Source organism: Cydia pomonella, chromosome 1, assembly GCF_033807575.1.
Source record: "Cydia pomonella isolate Wapato2018A chromosome 1, ilCydPomo1, whole genome shotgun sequence".
NCBI lineage: Eukaryota > Metazoa > Arthropoda > Insecta > Lepidoptera > Tortricidae > Cydia > Cydia pomonella.
In genome coordinates this window covers 36931503-36954067 of record NC_084703.1, presented here as the reverse complement: position 1 = coordinate 36954067, position 22565 = coordinate 36931503, and the positions used below count along the sequence as shown (strand labels likewise).

General features: G+C 35.5%; 1 protein-coding gene across 2 annotated transcripts in view; it reads right to left on the bottom strand.

Annotated features, from left to right (window-relative positions):
* LOC133521741 (zinc finger protein 202) overlaps positions 1–22565 on the bottom strand; it is an 87645-nt gene that overhangs the window by 40055 nt on the left and 25025 nt on the right. Inside the window, exon 2 of one of the 2 annotated variants that reach the window (XM_061856816.1) lies at positions 17744–17814. The exons of the other annotated variant lie outside the window; for it this stretch is intronic. The gene's annotated coding sequence lies outside the window, so the exon portion shown is untranslated. The remainder of the gene's footprint in view (positions 1–17743; positions 17815–22565) is intronic. 2 annotated transcript variants of the gene reach the window in all.

Sequence of the window (22565 nt, the reverse complement as noted above, 5' to 3'; positions counted from 1 at the left end):
AATATTTGTCTCCCGCCTCTTTCAGATTATTGCGTAAACTTCGTTTATGAATCTGAAAAATGTTGAAGGTTTATTTATAGGTATATATGACATATTTTTACACCTACCTGATTAATGATTATTTACTTAGCTATGTTACTTTTTCAAATAAAGAGAAACTATACTTTTGGTAAAGCTATAAAAATGTTCTGTGCTTTTAACGCACCTAATAAATGTTACAGTTAAGTATGTACAGACACTATTCGCGTGATTCGAACAATGCTGCTAAAAAGTCACATCGATACGATACTGATCTGTCAGTGTTAAAAGTGACATTTCTTCAACCAAAAAACGTCACTTTTGACACTGACAGATCGGTATCGTATCGTTGTAACTTCTTAGAAGCATTGTTCGAATGGGACCGTATTTTGACTCGTATTACAGTACGATACAGTTGATTTGCCCAGGCACTTTTACTTATATACGGAAGCTGGTGGAGGTCGCCCGAGGCCTGACGCGACGCAAATGGGGCTTTTATTTCCATCACTTGCCGAGTCCATCGAATCACTCGTGTAAGTTGAATATCCAAACCCAGGCTAATTTGAACGTACACTGATATCAGTGATATTAAATTACCATGAAATTTATGTCATTCAAATATCATACATTTCACTCGTACTAGTCTGTACATATATTGGCTTTAATCGCTGCATCGATTTAGATGAAATTTGGTATGGGGATAATTTCAGACCCGAGAAAGGACATAAGATATTTTTTATTAATCATCGTCATCATTCCACTCAAAATCGCGGGCAGAAGCTAGTCTAAAATAGCGCAGGTAGGTCCAGTCAGTTATTTTATTGATCAACTCAAAATTTGGGATTTTTTGAGCTCTTTCCCACTGACGTTCAGTTTTTTGCAGTACGGTTTTCTGCAGGATCATTTTTTAGTAGTATACGAGCTAATACAGTAACGTTCACACGAGCATTCTGTTTGCAGGATACTACAGAAAACAGGATCCTGCAAAACACCGCACACGCAAAAAAAACTGGACGTCAGTCGAAAAGAGCTCTTACGCTTTACTGAGTAATACCCACTGCAATAAGATGTGATATTAACTATAAAGACCGGTACTTTCTGTTTTCGATCAGGAATTACAAATAAAAATTAAATACTCTCTTGTTTCTATTCACACGTAATGAAATGCGTAAGAACGGGATGCGCATATAACATCGAATTCAAATGGAAAAAGGGTGTTATTAACTGACCGAAGCGTTAGCGTTGGTATCCGTTTTAACGCGGGCATTTTGCTTTCGTATGTCTGGATGTTCCCCTCTACAGGTCGCAATTCTTAACTGATTCGCATGAAATTTCGTGACCAGATTCTCTGATTGAATAGACTTTTTTTTCGATCCAGTTTTGGAAATTTTCTAAATGCGGAAATTGGCAAAATGACTTAAGTATATCATGAGTTCAAGTATTTTTCACTATTACATTTTCTAAGCTCGCGTTAGCAAGGTCTACTAGTAGATTAAATATATTTATGTATATAATTTATGTTTAAAATAATATCATTATAAGTGCAAACTTGACCGGACCGTATGCCAAATCAAAATATTTATAGTGTTTTTTTTTTCAAATAACGAATGGCGACGTCTAAAAAAATATACTGAAAAATATATAAGTAGGTACCAGCGTTCAAGTCAATGACCACTCGGCCGTAGGCACTTGACGCCCTTGGAATCAAAAGCCAACACTTTGGTAATGCAAGGCACCAATCATCAAAATATCAAATATATCAAAAACATAAAAATGTGACTGACCGAACGTATGCTGCCCTTGACTTTTACTATTTACTTGATATCGCTTACAGACCGCGTAAAATATGTTTTTGCCACCTTTACCTACGTTTATTTTAAGAGGAAAGTGGACGACCACGCGTGACCGCTTCTCCAAGCAAACATAGTCCACATTTTCCTCTCTATTTTGACATATAGCAAGCGCAGCTATACCCCTATCATTTTTCATTATTATAAGAGTCGAGATTTCTACGAAAAATGAAAAAACCAAACGAAGGGATCTAATATGGTAAATATATATCAAATTATGTACAAATATTTTTCATAGCGTCAATAGTGAGAGGCGTTCGTTCACTCTTCGTAAGTGATTTTTTATGATTTAGGTAGTGGAAACCGTTTTTTCCCGAAATGAAAATTTCGTCAAAGATGTACGTGCGTTCGGTTAGGATAGCAAAGCTATTCTTCCCTCTTAATCGGTAATCACTACTAAAAACTTTCTAGAGAAAATTAATTCTGTAAAGGTACGTAAACATAAGGGACCTTGATAATAATAAGCGATGGATACCTACCTACGAGTATATTATCAAGTATGAGTAATTATATTAATTAACATTTATGTACGTAGTGTATTGGTTAGAAAGTCTTTTATGTTTATAATGAAAACGAAGAAACAAATATCTTATACCTTTAAACGAGCAATTCTTGTATATATATATTTCTGTGATCTCGGAAACGGCTCTAACGATTTCGCTGAAATTTGGTATATGGGGGTTTTTGGGGGTATACAATCTATCTAGATTAGTCTTATGTTTGGGAAAACGCGTGTTTTCGAGTTTTCATGCGTTTTTCTTTCGACGCAGAATATGGTCGCTAATTTTGTGTTGCCGGCCACTGGCCGTCTGGTTCAAATCTCGCCCGGTGACTAACTTTTTTTTTTATGATCAAGTTTATATATAATTTTTAAAATTTTATTGTTTTAGACAAGTTTAATTTAGTAAAAAAATGTAGTTAAGATTATCACCTATAGACCACCATATTACAATAAATAGTTATAACCGAGCAAAGCTCGGTCGCCCAGGTACTGTATCTTATACCTTTAAACGAGCAATTCTTGTATATATAAAATAAATATATATCAATCTAGCTAGGTCTTATCTCTGAGAAAACGCTCATTTTTGATATTCATTAACATTTATGTACGTAGTGTATTGGTTAGAAAGTATTTTATGTTTATAATGAAAACGAAGAAACAGTATTTCAGGAATCCCGGAAACGGCTTTAACGATTTCGATGAAATTAGCCATATGAGGGGCGAAAATCGATCTAGCTGTAGGTCTTATCTCTGAGAAAACGCTCATTTTTGAGTTTTCCGAGCAAAGCTCGGTCTCCCAGATATTAATTGGTAATTAGCAGTATTGGTAATTAAGAAAATAAAAACATATATCGATATACTCGTACATATGTAAAAGCTAAAAAGGAAATAGTACAACAGAACCAAAGAAATACAGGAGCAGGTAAGACCTATGATCCACGTTTTTAAACATCGCCATAGTAAAGTAAATACTTTAGTGGCTAAGGTATATAGGGTGGGCAAATAAGATTAATTCACTTTGTTTTTAAATTTTAATTATGTTAAGTGCAAAATTCATAAAATATTTTTTCATTAATATATTATTCAGGGTTGGCAATTGTATACGGAAGATAATTTCTGCCAAATATCTACCTCTAGCAGCAAGCAATTTTTTCTCAAATGTTTTTGTTGTTAAAACACGTTGTTTGCTCGATTAATTTCGAGAAAAAGTGACAGTGATTGGCACCCAATTTCCCCAAATTTTGCAGCTCCTGACTTATTTATTTTTATCTAAAATAACGTACCTATGCTAACAAGCTGATGAAATTTAAACAGTTAAAACCAACTATTCGACACAAATTTACTAAAATAATGCCGAAAATGTGCGAAAATATTCTGAAAATTGCGATGATAAGGGCTTACATTTGCCTGCTATTAAAGGTGGACATATTTCAGACATTATGTTTCGCATGTATTTGCTAATCCTGAATATGATATTTTTATAACAATACTTAATAATCTTTGAACTTAATATAGTTAATATTGAAAAAAAAAACCAAATTGTATACTTTTTATTTGCCCATCCTGTATTTCGCAAACGGTTCCCAAATCAAATAGGTATGTATTGACTTCTGCCTACACTACCCCTATGTTCATTTCGAAAGACCTATCTCAGAACACTTACATTATGAGATAGACAAGAAACATGATCCCTCACCTTTTCGGTATCCAGAAATAAAATAAAAAAATCCTATCCCATTTTCGTCTTTTAGAGTAAAATTATAATCTCTCTCCCGCCCTGAGTTACCGGCCCTAAGGCTAACTGTAACTTACGGCCCGATTCGAAGAATGATGAAGACTCGTTTAAGATCTTGGAAAGATCTTTAAAAGATCGATACTAAATTCTGGCAATTATACGACACACAAACAATATCTAAATGAGAACTTACATAAACCAGAACTTATCGTTATCGTATCTCATTCTTCGAATCGGGAGGTTAAAGTTGAGATGGTAAATCATTTCGATTAGTTTCTTTTACGTTTAGTGTTCAATCCAACCTGATTTAAATGAGCACCTAAAAGAAGTTTTTTTTATAAAATTCAGGAACTCTTAATCATCATCATCAATATTTAAGAGATATGGTCTTGTCGGTGGAGTAATCGCCACTCTTCTATTTACTGGGCCAGCCTTTTAACTTACTTGTACAACACAACAGAAACTTTATCTTTTATCTGGGCCTTCTTCTGCGTGTTTTCCCCTCAATCTTGTCCTACAAGATGTTTTAAAAGAATATCGTGCCGTATCAGGTGGCCAATCACCTTGCCCCTTATGTTATTGTGTCTAACAAGCATCTATTATCTCCTGCCATGCTCAGTAACTCTTCGTTCGTCTTCCTTTCTGTCCTTAGCGTCCTCAGCTAACACCACATTTCAAAGGCCTTCAATCGCCCTCTGTCCCGTTGTATCAGTGTTCAGGTCTCACACACTTATAAAGTAATGTTCCAGATATACACCTTAACTAAGCCTTTTTTTTACATTCCTCAAGATGTGTGCTTTGAGCAGGTGTTTTTTGCTATAGCCTACTTTTTTTAGCCATTGCAATCTTCTGCTTAATGCATCCTCAAGCAGAGAACTCTTAATAAGTAACATGATTTTTATTAGGGTTCCGTAATCAACTATAGTTTAACCCTTATAGTTTCGCCATGTCCGTTTGTCCCTCCATCCTCGGCTTTTCTCCATCCTTGGCATGAATACATAAATCATGCATGGCGACAGAACGGTAAAATAAAAACTAGAATATAATTTTTACCTCCCATACAAAATGTTTTTATTTTCGCTTTAATCCAATGGTGTGGGATATTGTTAGATAGGATTTTAAAAATGAACGAGGGTCGTGAACAACTATTTTTTTGATAAAGTTAATCTTTATGGAAATAATCATCCCGAAAGAAAAAGTATTTATGTGCAGACCCCCTCTAACTTTTAAACCATAGGTCCAAAAAATATGAATAAAATCTTAACAAGTAAGTAATTTCAATGAAAACTATAGCGAACATGACAGTTCGAGCCCATTTTGAAATATTGCGAAAGTTAAGCGCTGCGGAGGTACTCCGTTTATCTTATTCTGACAGAATTGTAACTACGGAACCCTACACTGAGCATGGCCCGATATGCTCTTAGCCGATTTTTTTTAATACTTTAGACCTAGATTTCAAACATCGTCATAATTCAACCAATTTACACAAAACCTTAACAAATTAGACACCTAAACCTTCCTCAAGAATCACTCTATAGGTATTGATAAGTGAAAACCGCATGAAAGTCCATTCATAAGTTTTCGAGTTTATCGCGAACATACAGACAGGCAGACACGGCGAGGGACTTTGAGAGTGTAGGATTTTTTCACAATCATACAATTGAATCGCCGTTACGGATCGCCTAAAAGACTATTGATCTTAGATGCTACTAGGTTGTTCTAATTATTTTTATTCGATTAGCTTTCGAAAACATCAAATTACCTATCACGTCTATCAAGGTATCAAGTAAGTTATTAATATTATTTATATATTACTATTTATTAATACTGTAAAACGTTGTACGATACATGTGCGAATAGGTAATTCGCAACTCGTGTCGATTTAAAACACTCCCTTCGGTCGTGTTTTAATTTATCGCCACTCGTTTCGAATTTCCTATTTTTCGCACTTGTATCGTAATGTACTATTTTCTTCACTAGGACTTGTATTTAAATTATTATTCATTATTTAATATGTACATATTCCATTTTATGGCGTAACTCCAGTTCTACGCTAGTCTTGTCTCGATCGAAGAAAAAACTCATTGACAAGACGTTGTAATTGTCAATGTTTAAAACTAGTCCGTTGTTGTTTTAAAACAATTTTGATAAAATATCAGATTTCTACGACGATTTTGGACATAATAACGGATACTGATACGTTAATACGACACCTGGCTTTCATACGGATACAACGGACCGACGGATAAACACTAAATGATGTAATTAAATGTTTGTCCGATATCTTTGACGAATTATTTCTGCAGTAGGGAACGCACGAGACAATATTTGGTATACTTTGGAGGAGTGTATATGAGTACCTTATCGATCCCTACACGGCTCTGTCCATTTTAAAAACTATTAATGGACAGTAACTTAATGATGTAAATACATTTCTCTTTGTTTTGAATTTCAATCAATACATCGTATTAAATTGACAATATCAAATCCAATATTATGACAGCTATTTTTTTCTTGTGGTGAATGGCAATGGCATTTCACCTATTGTGACGTAGAATTTGTAAAATTACTACTTTATGTTTATTCTTTTGTATTTCTAGTAATATCAAATTTACATAAATATATTCTAATGTTCAGGTAGCAAAATTCTTCGAAATTACATGTAAAATTTCAGGTGTTATAAAAATGAAATGTTGTCAATAATCGTGGCCGAATGCCGGATGGATCTGTGTTTTCGATGCCTAACCAGTCAAAATCGACAATATTGCGCACGAATGTTTGAAATGTCACCGTATTTAAGAATTGTTTCGCATAAAATTTTGTTTTTTACTTACAAGTGTGATGAAAACCATTGTGTATCCACGGACGGTACAGGAACTACGAACTCGTGTTAATTAAGCCCTCACCTTCAGCTTCGGGCTTCAATTCAAACTCGTTCGTAAATTCTTATTTACCGCCCTCAATACAAAATGTACCGTTTAAATATACTTACATACAATCATAAATATATTATACAGTGTGGAAAAAATAGGCCCTCGAGGGAAAATACCTTAATACCTCAAGTTAGTTCAATTTACTTAAAGGCAACATACTTTTATTTTTAAAAAGAAACATGAATGAATTCAAACCATGTTTTTTTAAATTAGCTTATATTTTACTTTCCTCGTATTCGAAACGAAAAGTAGAGTGTTTAACTCGGGCGAAAGGCACCATTTCAGTCTCTGGCTATGACTACATCGACAGAAATGGGTCCTTTCATCCCTTGGCAATCTACTATTTGGGCATTTTCTCTGTAGGGCCCATTAATTGTTAGGGTTCCGTACCACAAAAGGAAAAAACGGAACCCTTATAGGATCACTTTTTTATCCATCCGTCCGTCTGACTGTCAAGACCCTTTATCTCCGGAACGCGTGGAGGTATCGAGTTGGGATTAAAACCATATACCTACTTACTTAGGTCTACAGTCCCTTAAAGCTGTGAAAAAAATCAAACTTCTAAGTTAACGTAAAAAAACTACGGCAGTTTATGCCACCAAAAAGCGTATATTTTGACACTCTCAAGGGAATCCAAATGAATATGGTACTTTCCGTTGATCTAGAATTATGAAATTTGGCAAGTAATATCGTCTCATACATACGTACTTGACATCAATCAGACTTTGCCGGCCTTTTCATCATTTTTAATACAAGTCACTTTTTACGTGATTTTAACGATCTAAGATATATACAATGTGACATAATGGCTCCACTTCATTAGAAAATATATTTCGCATGGCAGGCAGTGATTATTCCACAAAAATAGGTATCTAACATTTAAACACAAAGGATACATATATTCAAAGGCAACAAAAATATGTACAACATGTGTATTATGTTTTGTTTGCATTTGAGTGTATATTTATTTAGGAAAATGGCATGGCCAGCTTTAGAACTATAAGATAGCACATCCTTGAAAATATAATATATAACGTCAAATATGATATTCGCTTGGCAGCCTTTACATAACTAATGCAAGGAACAGTAAAAGTAAAAGGGCAGAGTAAAATATTGTATCATCGTAATAACTTAAAATCCGTCTTCACATAATAATAAAGTGTGAAAACGGAATTTGTTACACTGCAGTGAAAGAAATATTGATATAAGCAATCAACTTGTCGCTTTTTCAGTATGTAGGAACAGAATACGTCCACCTTTAGATATTTTAAAAATAAATCAAAGTATTTTCTTGTTTCTGTGCCATCATCTTAACATTTTTTTCCAATTGTATGGAAATTTTAATAAGCATAATAATTAATGACATATGTAAATACATGTAGTATTAACTATTGACATAAAACACCACAATTGGCATACAGGGCCCTGTAATTTATGTATGCGGAACCATAATTAAAGTGATCATAATTGGAACGTAAAATGCGTTTTTGCATGCAAATGTAGGTGTTGAGCAAATATCTCAGTTAAGAGGTTGGTCACGTTACTTGGTTTGAAACTGGTGCAAACCACAGAACCAGTCCCTCGACAGGAAGCGGCCTCAGCCGAGCCCTCCCTTGCCGCTCACCCCGCAGCCGCGCCGCAAGTCGCCGCGCAAACAACGCGCACTGCCACCTGCCACCGTCCTCCAGACACAAAGCCTAGCTTTTCAATACCACCGTCGACAAGTGCTACCACATACTCTGCATGTATGCATTACGTCAACTAACGGCTTTCGTCTGATATGTATATGTATATATGTAACAGCGTAACTCAAGGTACCTTAGTTGTACTTACGATTCACTTTTTTATACGTGAACCATACATAGACGAGTAAAGAAAATTAACGCCTTTATTCCGCCGGTGCAGTTTTAATCGTCCTGTATTGGCCGGATTCGGTCATGGCGACTGGATTTGTACTGGCTAGTGAGAGCGACATTCGTCGGTATTTAATACTCATTAACCTCATTCAAATGCACAATGTATTTAATATTGGTATACTATGTGGTCCACATATTGTACTAAGTATTTATACCTGAAAAGGGCCCAATGTTTCATAGCAGACTAACATTGAACTTAATTGCCATGAAACTGAGACAAAGCCAAAGCTCATTACTTCTCGAAAAGGAAGACCAAAGCAAAAGATAGTAAGTAGTAAGTAAAAGTATAAGTAAGAGCATGAACGGTATGATGGTAACATCAGTAGGTAATTATCAGGAATTGACTGCCAGAGTATAACATACAAGTATTGTGACCTTACCTTATGATATAACTTTATCTACTTATATATTTCTTAGTTATTAATGTTATTATATACGTAATAAGAGAAATCTCTAGTTTAAGACAAAAAGGTGCTATAATTTGAATGTATCTAGATGGCCTGCAATACTTAATAGATACGGCTATTGTGTAAAATAGACAGTAGGAATTAGGTGGTGAGCGCGGCCGCGAAGGCGCACGACTCTATCCAGCGCGCGGGCGCACAAAGAGAGCCGACGCAACGCATCACACTGTCCAAAAGAAACGATCTCAATGAAAGTAGAGCAACTCTTTTATTTATTCGGTGCAGCGGCGGGTGTGAGCGAGAAGGACCAGTGAAACTGGCTCATTAAAATAAAAATCAGATTTTCGAGTGCAACGCGCGCGAAGTATAATACAAGTTTTCGACGAAATTTGCTCGGGTTATTCCAAAAAAGGTGCGCGAAACGCCTTGGCAATGTGGTGCGGTGAAACCGACCGCAATCGAACCCAACGTACGAATACTCGTGTGGTTCGGCAGACGGCACGCTTGTTGGAGCGCGGCGGTGACTACACATTTCCAACGTGGTCGGCAGTTAAGTATCGAGGACTACTATAAAAAAACATCACATGCAGTCATGTACATATATTATTACGGTGTGTATTATTTTCTATTACTAGACGACGAAATCCTTGACGGAACCCGCGTTTTACGCCATCAGACGGCGACCATCAGCGTCATGCCGTGAGCCCGAGCAATGCGCACGCGCTATGTCGCACAAGCCAGGTCATTACTGCACTGCACTCCATATTAAATATTTTCATTTTTATTACTCGAACTGTAATTTTTTAAATGGTCCGGTTGGGTCTGTCATGAGTTAAGATTCGATTGCAAAACTTTACAATTTGTCTTGATCCAGTGATCTCATTTTTCAATTAAACAATTATACATAGCTAACCACGAATAAATATCAATCTATTACATTGTTATATGCTAAAACACAGCCCGGGTACTGGAGTCTGAACTTTAGTAACTTGAACTTCTTGGTCCCACTTAGTTCTACGTAATTATTTAGTGAATTGGGTAATTACAATCTCTACATGAGTAAAAATATATATTTGAGTATTTATGTAAATATGTGATACTCTCTCTTGAAGACGTTTTTTCTGAGTTATTTGTTATTTTATTTTAATATTCCAAAAAGAAAACGGATCGATGTGTCGAGAAAGAACATTATTATAATCGTTTAGTAATATGGTGTTACTATTAACGCCCAGTAAGTTCGTGTTCATTTCTCATTCTCCCTGAGCGTAAGCGTGAGCGAGATGGAAGTGCGTGCCCGGGAGCGCCAATATCATATTTTTTAAATTTAATTTTGTGTACGTTTAAATAAAAAAAGTAATCGATACTTCCCTCAAACATGATATGGCCGATTTTTAGAAGCAATTTTCATATTTTTAGCTTGTGTGCATAATTTGGTACAAATTCAGGATTTGAATCGATACAGTCCCTCGAGAAAGGCCTCAAGATTGCTAATGAAATTATGGCACCTATATTGTGACCCATAAAAAGCGCTATGACTTTTCGAAAACTCCATTTTCTGAACGTACTGCATCTTAAATAGGTCAAACAGGTAGATGAAGTGTAACATTAATATTCAAGGCATACCGGAATTGCATTGGAAATACCTGTCCGGAGGAGCCAGCAGGTCTGATGGTGGCCGGAGTACACGGACTGGTGGTTTCTCTTTGTTCGCGAGCCGTCATGAAAGAATGTTCATGTGAGTGCGATAGTCACGAGCGGCGCGTGGTTAGATCGAGTTGTCACGTCAATCTCGCGGAGAAACCGACAAGCACTCGACTTACTTTTATTTTATTTATTCACTTTTTGCTTCAGTACAGGTCAGCTCAATACTTTCCTACCATCAATTTCTTTAATTTGTGGAGTGCTCAGATGAGTACTGGGCGTGTCAGTACCTACTGAACTCTTTTGTTTCTTAACTAATGTTGTTCCCATTCAATGTACCTAACGACCTATGCATTTTTAAAACGTAAATACGTATTAGTGATGGGCCTAAACCTTAATAAACCAAACAGTTAAAAAGTCACTAAATTCAATGTTGCCGATAGTTTACACAACTCATTTAACTCAATAAGTAGTTATACACCAATCTTTACACGTCAACATGTTATATGTATGTTATAACCCCATTTGGAAACAACATATATACTAAGTTTTATCGAGATCGGATAGTGTTAGTAATTTTGAGAAAAATCCATAAATTGTTAACCTCGACATGGCCGAAGGTGTGGTAACATTCACAATTTGATTACAAAAAGTAAGTTTCACGACAACGCCAGACGAATACCAGGGAGGAGGATAAATCTGATTCATTTAATTAGAAATATACCGACGAGTACCTAAGTAACGAGTGCGTGGAACGGAGTTGGTGGTGTTGAGTCGGAACCAAATAGATCCGCGATCAAGTGCCGACGGTGTATCGGGATCAGGACCAGTCACGGATCGCGGCGAATCGATTGTTATGCGTCCGGCTACTTGTATAATTACTGCCCTCCGTCTCGTCATTACCTCTAGACACAGTGTGTCTATCATAGTTTATTTGTACTATCATAAGTGGTAGCTACATAATAATCTGAATATAATAATAGTAAGGTACGCTATTAAAAGAATGTGTATAATTGATTCGTAACACACTTTTAATCGATTAACGATAGTTCTCGACGACCGCTTTTTATAAATATTGCACATCTAATACCTACCGCCTATTAGCTTTACACTCTAAACTTAAAATCCCATCAGCAGCATAGTGTGGTAGTGCCGATATTAGTTCATGATCGCACAGCAAATTGTTTACATTATTTTGAGTTGTTTATATTAAATGCATTTCATTTAATTAGGTGTCAATAATCTTTACGCGACCTTCATACGGACTACCAACGGATCGAGTTTAAGGCCGTTTGGAAATTAGATCAGAAATTTAATTGGCGTCAATCTCATCTAGCGCCCACGTCTACAAAATGTACCTATTACCTAATCACCAATTTTAAATGCATGGTGACAGTCAAGCGTTCGAAATTAAAAAATGCCCCCAAACGCGTATACTATTTATCACATAGCTTGGGTACAGTGAGAGTTGTCAAGTCCATACAATGCATAACCCATAACTTCTTATAATTGTATTGAGATGAGAGCTAGCTGTCACTGTACCCAGCTATGTTAAAAATCCTATAAAGTCGAAATTTAGCATATTCGCGTCCGAGCTTCCTAATTTGAGCGGTCACAATCTTACAATTAAATCAAGTGAGATAAACAAGCCAATCTTGTTTTCATCTAGATCACACAATGAAATGGGTATAGACTGGCCTTCAATCTTACTCCAATCTTATCATAAGCCATGGACAGCAAATACATACATACATATACATAAACATACACACACACACATATATATATATATATATATATATATATATATATGTGTGTGTGTGTATGTTTCTTTTTGTAGAGTATATTTTCAGATTAGCTAAAGCAGCAACCAACGACACCCACGGGCGACCAAATGGAGTGGCCCGTGGCCGGCAACCGAGGCGTGGGCGAAGAAAATGCGGCGTGACTTCTAATGCATGCGGAGACCAAAGATGCTGCCACTACGACAGCTTTATAAGGCATTTCTTCACCAAAGCATTTTCCAAGACAGCCTGTAAACTTAACTTTACGAACGCCTGCACATTTCATGCTAGTAATGAAAATACGTACGTTTTATATTAGCAATGGACGCGATGGCAGCGCTCCGCGACCGCAAAACCGGATGTCCCTCGGCAAATGCACAATCACACTAACACCAACTCTCACGAATTTTGCTCCCAACGCTTTCACGTCTTCCACTAATTATTATCCACTTTATCGGGCATCTTCAATTTGATTTACGGTCTAGCTCTCACACAGCTCAATTGGTACACTTTTTCTTTTCGGCAAGGTGATTTAAGTGTAGAAGATACCTTACGTACATACTAGTAATGCCACTATAAACCGCTTCGACCTCATTTGGCGATGCTCGTTATCGTAAAGCGTTATTCTACAAATGTTAGTTATTAATTATCACTGAGCGAACTGCTGATCCTCACTATTGGCGGCGCGGCGTGCGACCGCGACCGGCGACCCCCCCGACAAAATAATACTAATGCGCCTACGCTAATGACCATTTTGATTTTAATTACTCAGTATAACGCCTCTTCCTTAATTGGTCGTTAAATATTATGTTAAATTAGAAAGTTATGTTTGCAATATAAACTTTATGACGAATCATTTCAAAATATTTCACTTGCATTTTATCGATTTAGCGGCTAAGAACTCATCTGCTTTCGATCGTAAATGCTTACAATTATACAAAATACCTATCGTTGAAGGTTCGAGTACTTCTTTATAGAGCTGTAAAACTGTTAATTCTATATGCAGTACAGCTTTTATATCAGTAAATATGATACTAACTCCTGGATGAAGTATGGCAAACGGGCTTACATCACGAATATCATATAGTTGGAAATTTGTGAGGTGATTTTTGGGCTTAAAAGCTAACGGATTAATCTGCTAATCTGCGTTTTGCTATCACCAAAAAATTTATGGACTTTTCTCAAAATTTACCCGAATATGGGCTGCCGATTATTTTCTACGTGTTATCTCCAAATGAACTGTTACATGAATTTGAACCTTATGGGTAGGATGGTGAAATAGCTTTTTAAATGAGTTTGCTCCCGTTCAGTCAGTAACTATAGTAACCACTGCATAACTTCTATTATGCAGTTGTTACAATGTCACTTGCTTAAAAGATTTTGTTTAACAGAGACAGAAAGTGGTTTAAGCCCAAAAAGCCTCTGAAAATTCCAACTACATAAAACTTACTGATATAAAAGCTTTACTAAAAATATGTTACATTCAAATCGATTCAAAAACAGTAGCAGCGAAAAATCTATCATACATTCGAAAATTCGTAGATTCAACATCATTATCATGTAAACAATTACTATATCTTCATTACGACCATATATGTATATAGACTTAACTTCCACTGCACGTGGCAACGTGCATGCGCGGCCACGTTGGCACAATGCGGATTGGGGGCATGACACACACAAATTAATGTATGTTATAAAAATTGAATTTCTTATTTGAAAACATTCAAAAGTGAATCTTACTAACAATAAAAACTAGAAGGATCGATTTTCGTTCGCATTAGCCTCTGGTTTGAACTTTAAATCGCATAATTAATTTACAATTTAATACCCATCGGGCTACCGCGAAAACTCAGGCAAACTATTTAATTAAAAAATTAAACCCTATTTTGAACAAAATCTTCTTATATGAGCCTATATTGTAAATTTCATCGAAATCACTTGAAACGTTTTTGAGAGATTATAAAAAATGCTAATGTATCTAAAAATACGATAGATTATTTGCCGCTACTGTACATATGTGCTTATAATAAATTGTGATTAATAACAAATCTCTTTTGTTAAAGTGTTACTATTTCTTGTGTAAGATGTTATTGCAGTTATACTTAGGCTTTTATTACACTGATGCGGATTCGCACGCCGCTCCGATGTGTAAGCGCGACAGTGTGCATTTAAATAGCGATGTTCGCTTCGCACACCGGAGCGGCATACGGTTCCGCACGCAATGTAAAGACCGCCTTAGTGGATGAATTACGTAGCTAAAGGCAACATGTGTTAGGTAATGATAAATTGGAATGTTATTATTAGTTATTTGGTAGCCTAGCACGCGCCGCCTCTATAAGGAGTTAGCAAAACACCTTATAGAGGCTTCGGGTGACCAGAGGGCTGGCTTGTATTTCGCCCAGCGGATAAGCATTGCTATCCAGAGGGGCAATGCAGCCAGCCTTCTGGGCACCCTGCCAAGCGGTCTCGACATGGGACAATTTTTTTATTTATAAGTTCTTAATTTAAGTTTTTAATTGTTTTTCCACCCATTTGTGTTTGTTAAAATGATTAAATAAACGTTATTTGGTTCCAAATTATATGCATATGCTCGTTATATGCATATTCATTATATGCACATCAGCCCGAAGAGGGATACAAGACTGACTAGCACATCGAAGGTGCCTAAAGTAGAATTATGGCTAATCGTATAACGCAACGTGACGACGATGAAGACTTTGCGTAACTCAACATTTCATATCTAAAAAAATGCTTTCGTGTATCGTATCCAAAAATTGGCGCAAGGTATAAATCGACAAGTTTTTATATTTATACTTTAATAAGAATGTTAACCCAAAAATAAACCTATTACTAGTCAAGACCTTATATCACGAATCGGTCGTGCTTGTTAACGTTTTAGAGAATTCTAAAGTCGAAACATAACCCTTGTAACAGAAGTTAAGAAGCAACGACCGTCGAGGACAAGACGTGATATAGCAATAAAAAAGTGAGTACATGAAACATCAATAATGACCTTGTATTTTTTTATAAATAATGCTAGATGTAGAAAAAGTGTTTTTGGAATACCCATGATGCTGATTTTATAAATCGTACCGTTACCGCGGACTACAATTACCTATATATGTAAATAGTACTTTATGTGACTGCTACATAATGAAAGGCATTTAATTACGAATGTGGATTAACACGAGTGTTAGTTTATAAATAGCAAAAGAAACTAATTGTATACCAACCATGTAATTAAAAAATAAACTGAATGTGAAATGGCGGTAAATGAAAACTTTTTTCGCGCATGTCACGCAAACGTTTTATATTTTCAGAGATGACTTAGAGTCGGTGCCAACTTCTATATCGTTTGATATCAAGTAACACACTAAATTTATCACAATTGTTTGCAATTGACACTTCATTTTTATTGACATTAGAATAGAGGTTAAAAAAATTGCTTCGTTTTTCAGAATTAGGTACTCGAAATTTCAATGTAATTAATAATTATAAAATTGATATTATCAAGAGAGTTTCCGTATATTTTTACTTGGTAAGAAAATAGGCAATTACCAACGGCACGGTTCGAAGAATGATTAAGACACGTTTAAGATCTTGGAAAGGTCTTTAAAATATCGATAACTAAACGACATGTCAAATATTAACGTTTATTTCGATTCCGCTGTGATCCCAATAAGATCTATCTACAATATTTCTAACGTCAAAGTGACATTGGTTGCCCGAATTGAGCTGCTTCTTTCAATTATACGACATACAAACGATATCTAAATGAGAACTTATATAAACCAGAACTTATCGTTATCGTATCTCATTCTTCGAATCGGGCCGCAATGCCACATTTTAAGAACGGTTTAAATGAGCACTAAGTTTTAAAAATAATAACATTAAACGATTGAAATTGTAGCTACTTTTTATTGTCTATTCCATTATAAAGTGCAAAACATGACATTCAAAATACAGTACGACAAGAAATTGTAGAAATGTATTGGAAAAGAAACATTCGAAGGTGCATAGTCGTGGTTAATATACATCAAATTGTGTAAAAATATTTTCTATAATGAATATCCAGAGAGGCAAATGGTTACTACGTTTGTATGGAAAGGCGGATTAGCGTGATCGTCCACTTTAGTCTTTAAAAAAATATGTATTTAGACCCGTTCAACAAGAAACAAAGTCATTGATTACTTCAATATAACAGTATATTTCGAATGCAATTGTATGCTACGTCATGACTTTCCTCAGTTGTGTATATCGGCGTCATCGGCCGGCGGCGGCACAGTGCACATGTGATGCAAGCCACATTAACCGTAACACGGAGTCGACGGCTGGCTCGGCCCGGCACGCTATCCGTCGCTCCACGCCGACTTGGCCCCGCTAACTGACTCATTATGAGATTCCTCTGGCGTGAGAGCCAGGCCACGTCAATCAAGCCCTGTGCCGTATCTATATATCTAATCATACCAGTGCTATTTCGTACGTCACGTTTAGGTGCCAGCGGTAAATGACTTCATCCTTGGCTCACTTTCTCCTTAGTATATTTTAGATATTCAAAACTAAGTCATACAGTGAATTCCAGTAATCATAACGATGTAGTCCATTATTTCTAGTTTTCGGTATGAAGACATACATATACACTCACACAAGAATCTGGCATTTACACAGTTAATAGGCAATCCATAAAAAATCAAACAAACTCTATACATGGAAAAACAACAGATCTAGCCGTAAAAATGTTCACATGATGCTTCTCGTCAAAGTAGTACAAGTATGAGTATACTTATATGTTTCCTAAATGGAAATTTAGTGCGAAACTTAATTCATGACAGCCCTAGATCTCTCTCGGCGTCAGGATTCCCATTTCAATTGATATACAAATGTATGTATTATCAATTTATCATATATCATTACAGACGCTAACGTATACTAGGGTAATCATAACTATAAAAAATACCTTTGCCTAGCGTCTTAGCGGTCACAATGTACGGCTGTACGCGAGACTGATTGTTACCACGACGCTCGTAACTGTAATAGAAAACAGCTAAATTTATCTATGTTAAGCCAAAATAAAGCAGCGCAAAAATCGAATGTACCCAGTGCGGTTCGTGATCGATCTGAATTGATAATAGAGCAAAATATTGTGTGGGCGCATTGCGGGCGGTGCGCGCGCCGGGCGGAGCAACCGGATCTAGGACCGCGATAAATTACACGAGCCTCGCGGCCGCACCGCTGCCGGCCCGCAGACTCTTGTCACAACTTCTACTGGATACCTGAGGCACTTTAATCACATCATTTTCTATAAATACAAACTATGAATAAAGGAGACAATGTACATAGTTTAAGAACGGCCTTCACAATTCGCAACTTAGTAGCGACAATAAAATGCAAATACGGAAACTTATTCGTCATCTTCATTTACAATCTCGTTTGTTTTGGGGGTCTGTCAATTCAACAAAGATTTTTGACATAATGAGACATTAAGACAAATGGGAGATTTCCCGGTGTTTCAGAATAGTAACCTAAATTACAGAACTAAAACTTTATTTATAGTTTCTTTTTGGGTAGAATATTAATTTAAGTACATAATACCGATGGGTTTCTAAGTTCAACAACTAAATTAACTAGTTTTAACGGTGGTAATTTTTAAAGAACTTCTGTAAAGATTACTCCAACGACTGCGATCTGTCTGTCAAGAGTGAAACTGTATATTTATATGTTTGTGAGGCGAACTATAACTGTAGTGTGTAAAATGTATGTATTAATACGTTTGTCAAACTTGTTTGTTTCTTTGCCGCGACGTTGGTTTGGGTTAGAGACGTGTCGCTGCGCGCGGCACTGCGGCCACTGCACTCGCTTCGATTTCACTTTTATTAGCAATCCACTTAATTGGATACCACAGTTGTGGTTTTATTCGTTTTGCAGATTCATCTGCGATGCTTTTGTACTCGCATTCTGTCTGTAAAAGGTAAATTTATGAAGAAAGGAGAGCGTTGTTTTAGCTTGTAACTAATTATTATGCTTAGTTTATTAAAATAAACTTTTACGTGTTTTAGATCTCTCCCATCTTGTAACATACCTAATGCCTAGAAAGATAACTTTCTATGGCTTAGCATTAGTAGATTTAAAATTATCCTATTAAAGTCAGACCAAGCTAAGTTGGCAGCGATTTTTATACCGCAGCCTGAGCAAGTGTTTGACGTTTAAAATCTATTAAGCTATTAAAATCGCTGTTAACTTCTCTTGATCTGACTCTACTAACATGCGGATTCGACCGCGAGGGATTCGCTGTGGTCTGGGTAAGTAATATAATAAACCTTCTTTTCCCAGAAGCTTAATACCAAAAAGTAGCTTATTTCTAAGGCAAAGCTTTTATAAAAATAGCTAATTACTTAATTTTATAAAAATAGTTAATTAGTTCAGCCGTCAAAAGGTAACAGAAATACATATTTACTTACTCTTGTATAGTATTTAGTATTATAAGATTTTATTTATTTAGGTAGGTGCGTATTATAAATTATATATATTATTATTATTTCCATGTAGTGTAGTGTTTAGCTATGCCAATTACTCATGAAGTCACCGTATCCATGCACGACTATACACGAAGTGATTAACGCACAACGCGTATACGCACGTATGTAGAAAGATACAGTTAGGCAAGCTTAAACCGAGTAAGTTGGTAGGTACATTTTCGCAAACTTCAATTTAAGCAATGACCACAACTTAATGGCTTGCAGATAAGTTAATGAGGAAAAAAAGTGAATATGATTTTGTCGCAACATTACAATAACTTAACGACCCCTACATTACACAACAGACCGTAGCTGGCAAACCTTCGATTTGTTAAAAATGTATCATTACGAATTAAATGATTATATTATGGCTGCAATGCGTGTGTTCCGTGTATGATTCATTCAACTAAACAAATCATATTAATGTTTGATTTTTTTCTTTACCTACAGAAGGCCTACCGCGAACCACGTTCAACGTGTTGCCTCCCTGTCACACTTAAGCACGAATTTACAAGTGCGACAGAGAGGCAACACGTCGAACGTGGTTCGCGGTAGGCCCTCTGTTTCCGTGTTTTGTAAAATACGTGTTCAGTACACCTATTAATTGTAAATTTATTCGACAGCGAAACTTGACGTACGCGTTTGCGTTATGTCTCATTTTGTATGGGATTATGAGTTTCCAAAACGTTCCGCTTGGCGCGCTGTTTCTAAATCCCATACTAAATGAGACTTAACGCAAACGCATACGTCACGTCACGAAATAGAATAAATTTACACTCTGAACAAAATAGTACCTAACTTTTACGTACTTAATTTTGTCAGCAGGTTTTGTAGGCAGGTATATATATACAAGAATTGCTCGTTTAAAGGTATAAGATACTAAATTCTTGGGATCTTTTGGGCGACTATAAAGCGACTATAAAGATCTCATCTCACCCTCCTTTCTTAATGTATTTCTGCTATGAACATGTCTATCTGCTTGTTTGCATGTTTTTCAAATGTATGAATAAAATTCTTCTTTCGTTTGATTTCAGACGAAGGTCATAAGCCTGTCGCCCGTACTTGGCAGGTAAAGTAGATACGGCTTACATTTATATTTATACCTAAAAACTGTGGTGGTTAATCCCACGGTCGAGAGCTCCATCCAATAAAATTAATGAAGTTTTCGTATCTTCCGTGTGCAGTATAGTCAGTTATCATGGACACAACGAATGCACATTTCAATTCCTGTGGTTAACATTGAATGCATAAATGTTATTGCGATTTGTTAACGAGTGAAACAAACGGAAAAATTACCCATAAAAGTAAATAGTTTAGAAATAATAATATATTAAAATAAATTGGATCAGGATTGTGATGCCAGTAGCAGGAAAATGACGGCCATAGCAGAAAATGAACTCATTAATACTTTTTTTAGTTGTTTGGAGAAAATTAACCACGAGTTACAAAAATAAAATAAAAATAAATAAATAAATATTATAGGACATTATTACACAAATTGACTAAGTCCCACAGATTAGTATATTTTAGTTACTTCCATAGCATTATGTCATATGGTATTTTACTGTGGGGTGGTGCTTCAGAGATAAATACCATTTTTGTTCTGCAGAAGAGGGCTATTCGAGCTATATATAAAATGAACCATAGAGACTCACTGAGAGATAAATTTAAGGAAATTGACATCATGACAGTGCACTGTCAATACATTTATGAGAATATTCTGTATGTGCATAAAAATATTGCCGATTTTAAGAAAAATTGTGACATTCATAATATTAATACTAGAAATAAACATAAGCTCGCCGTGCCCTTCACTCGGCTCCATAAAATTAAAAAATCATTCATGGGTAATTGTGTGAGATTTTATAATAAACTTCCAAACCATATTACTGAGTTACCAATTAATAAATTTAAGAATCATGTAAAGCGTAAACTTATTTCTAAAGCTTATTATACCACACAAGACTACATGAATGATAAAACAACGTGGGATTAATTGTGATTCGAAATGATTAATTATTTATTATATTTGAATAATGATGATGAAATGGATATTCCAATGCATGTATTTCCTTTGTTGTTTTTATTATATTTGTTTGACATTTAGAATTTATTCTAGAAACAATCTAGACAAGTATTTTTTATACATTTTTTTTTGTATGACTGTATTTTGTGAAAGTTTTAGTATTAAATTTGATCTATAAATTATATTCATTAGTATTATATATGGAATAATATTTACAACATCAATAAATTGCTCTGATAATTAGATTAAGATAATTATATGTAATACTGTCTTACTATTCATAAGTGCTTGTTGCTAGGCCTACATGAATAAAGTATATTTGAATTGACAGTAAGCTCAATAAGGCTTGTGTTCAGGGTACGAGTACTAAGACAACGATATATATAGATATTTATAAATACTTAAATACATAGTAAACACCCATGACTCAGGAACAAATATCCATGCTCATCACACGAATAAATGTCCTTATCAAGATTTGAACCGGGGACCATCGCCTTCATAGGCAGGGTCACTACCCACTAGGCCAGATCGGTCGTCAAAAACAAAAAGAACTTTGAAATGGAAGTTTAATGGTATAAAAGGCATGTTATTAATCTATTATCTATGCGAGTTGGAATTAATAATAAGAATAATTTGGGCCAGGAACGTGACGCTCAAGTTACGTAAATGACACCTGTCTAAAATAATATACATCGGTTTCGGCTTAAAGAATTTATTCTCATATCACACATATGAACAAAACATTTTTATCTAATGGAATATTTTTAAATAAATGCATTGAGGATGCGCTTATAATTCCAGTTTATATATGTTTGATCCATTAAAATAATAATTATTGCTAGGTTTGTCATTTTCCTGGACAATAATACCAGGAAAATGGCGCTGGGAAGCTGGTGACGTATAATATTCGCGACTACGGTTAAACCTTAAACATATTGTGTGTGTTATCTATACACAAAAATAAGGATAACAGCAGCTATCAAATGTTTAAAAAAATCTAAAATCAGTCCAGGTAATTACGTTTATGATGAGGACGAAGGTCCCTATTTAAGGTTTTCGTCAATAACTCGTAAACCGTGGCTCATAGCAAAATATGTTCTTAAACGCAAATAATCTATATAAAACTGTCTACATAGAAGATTCCATTAGGATCAATATTTAAAAAATATTAAAGTCCTATTTCAAAATGTATTGGCAAGATTTTTTATATTTTCGTAAATAGCTTGTAAACGGTG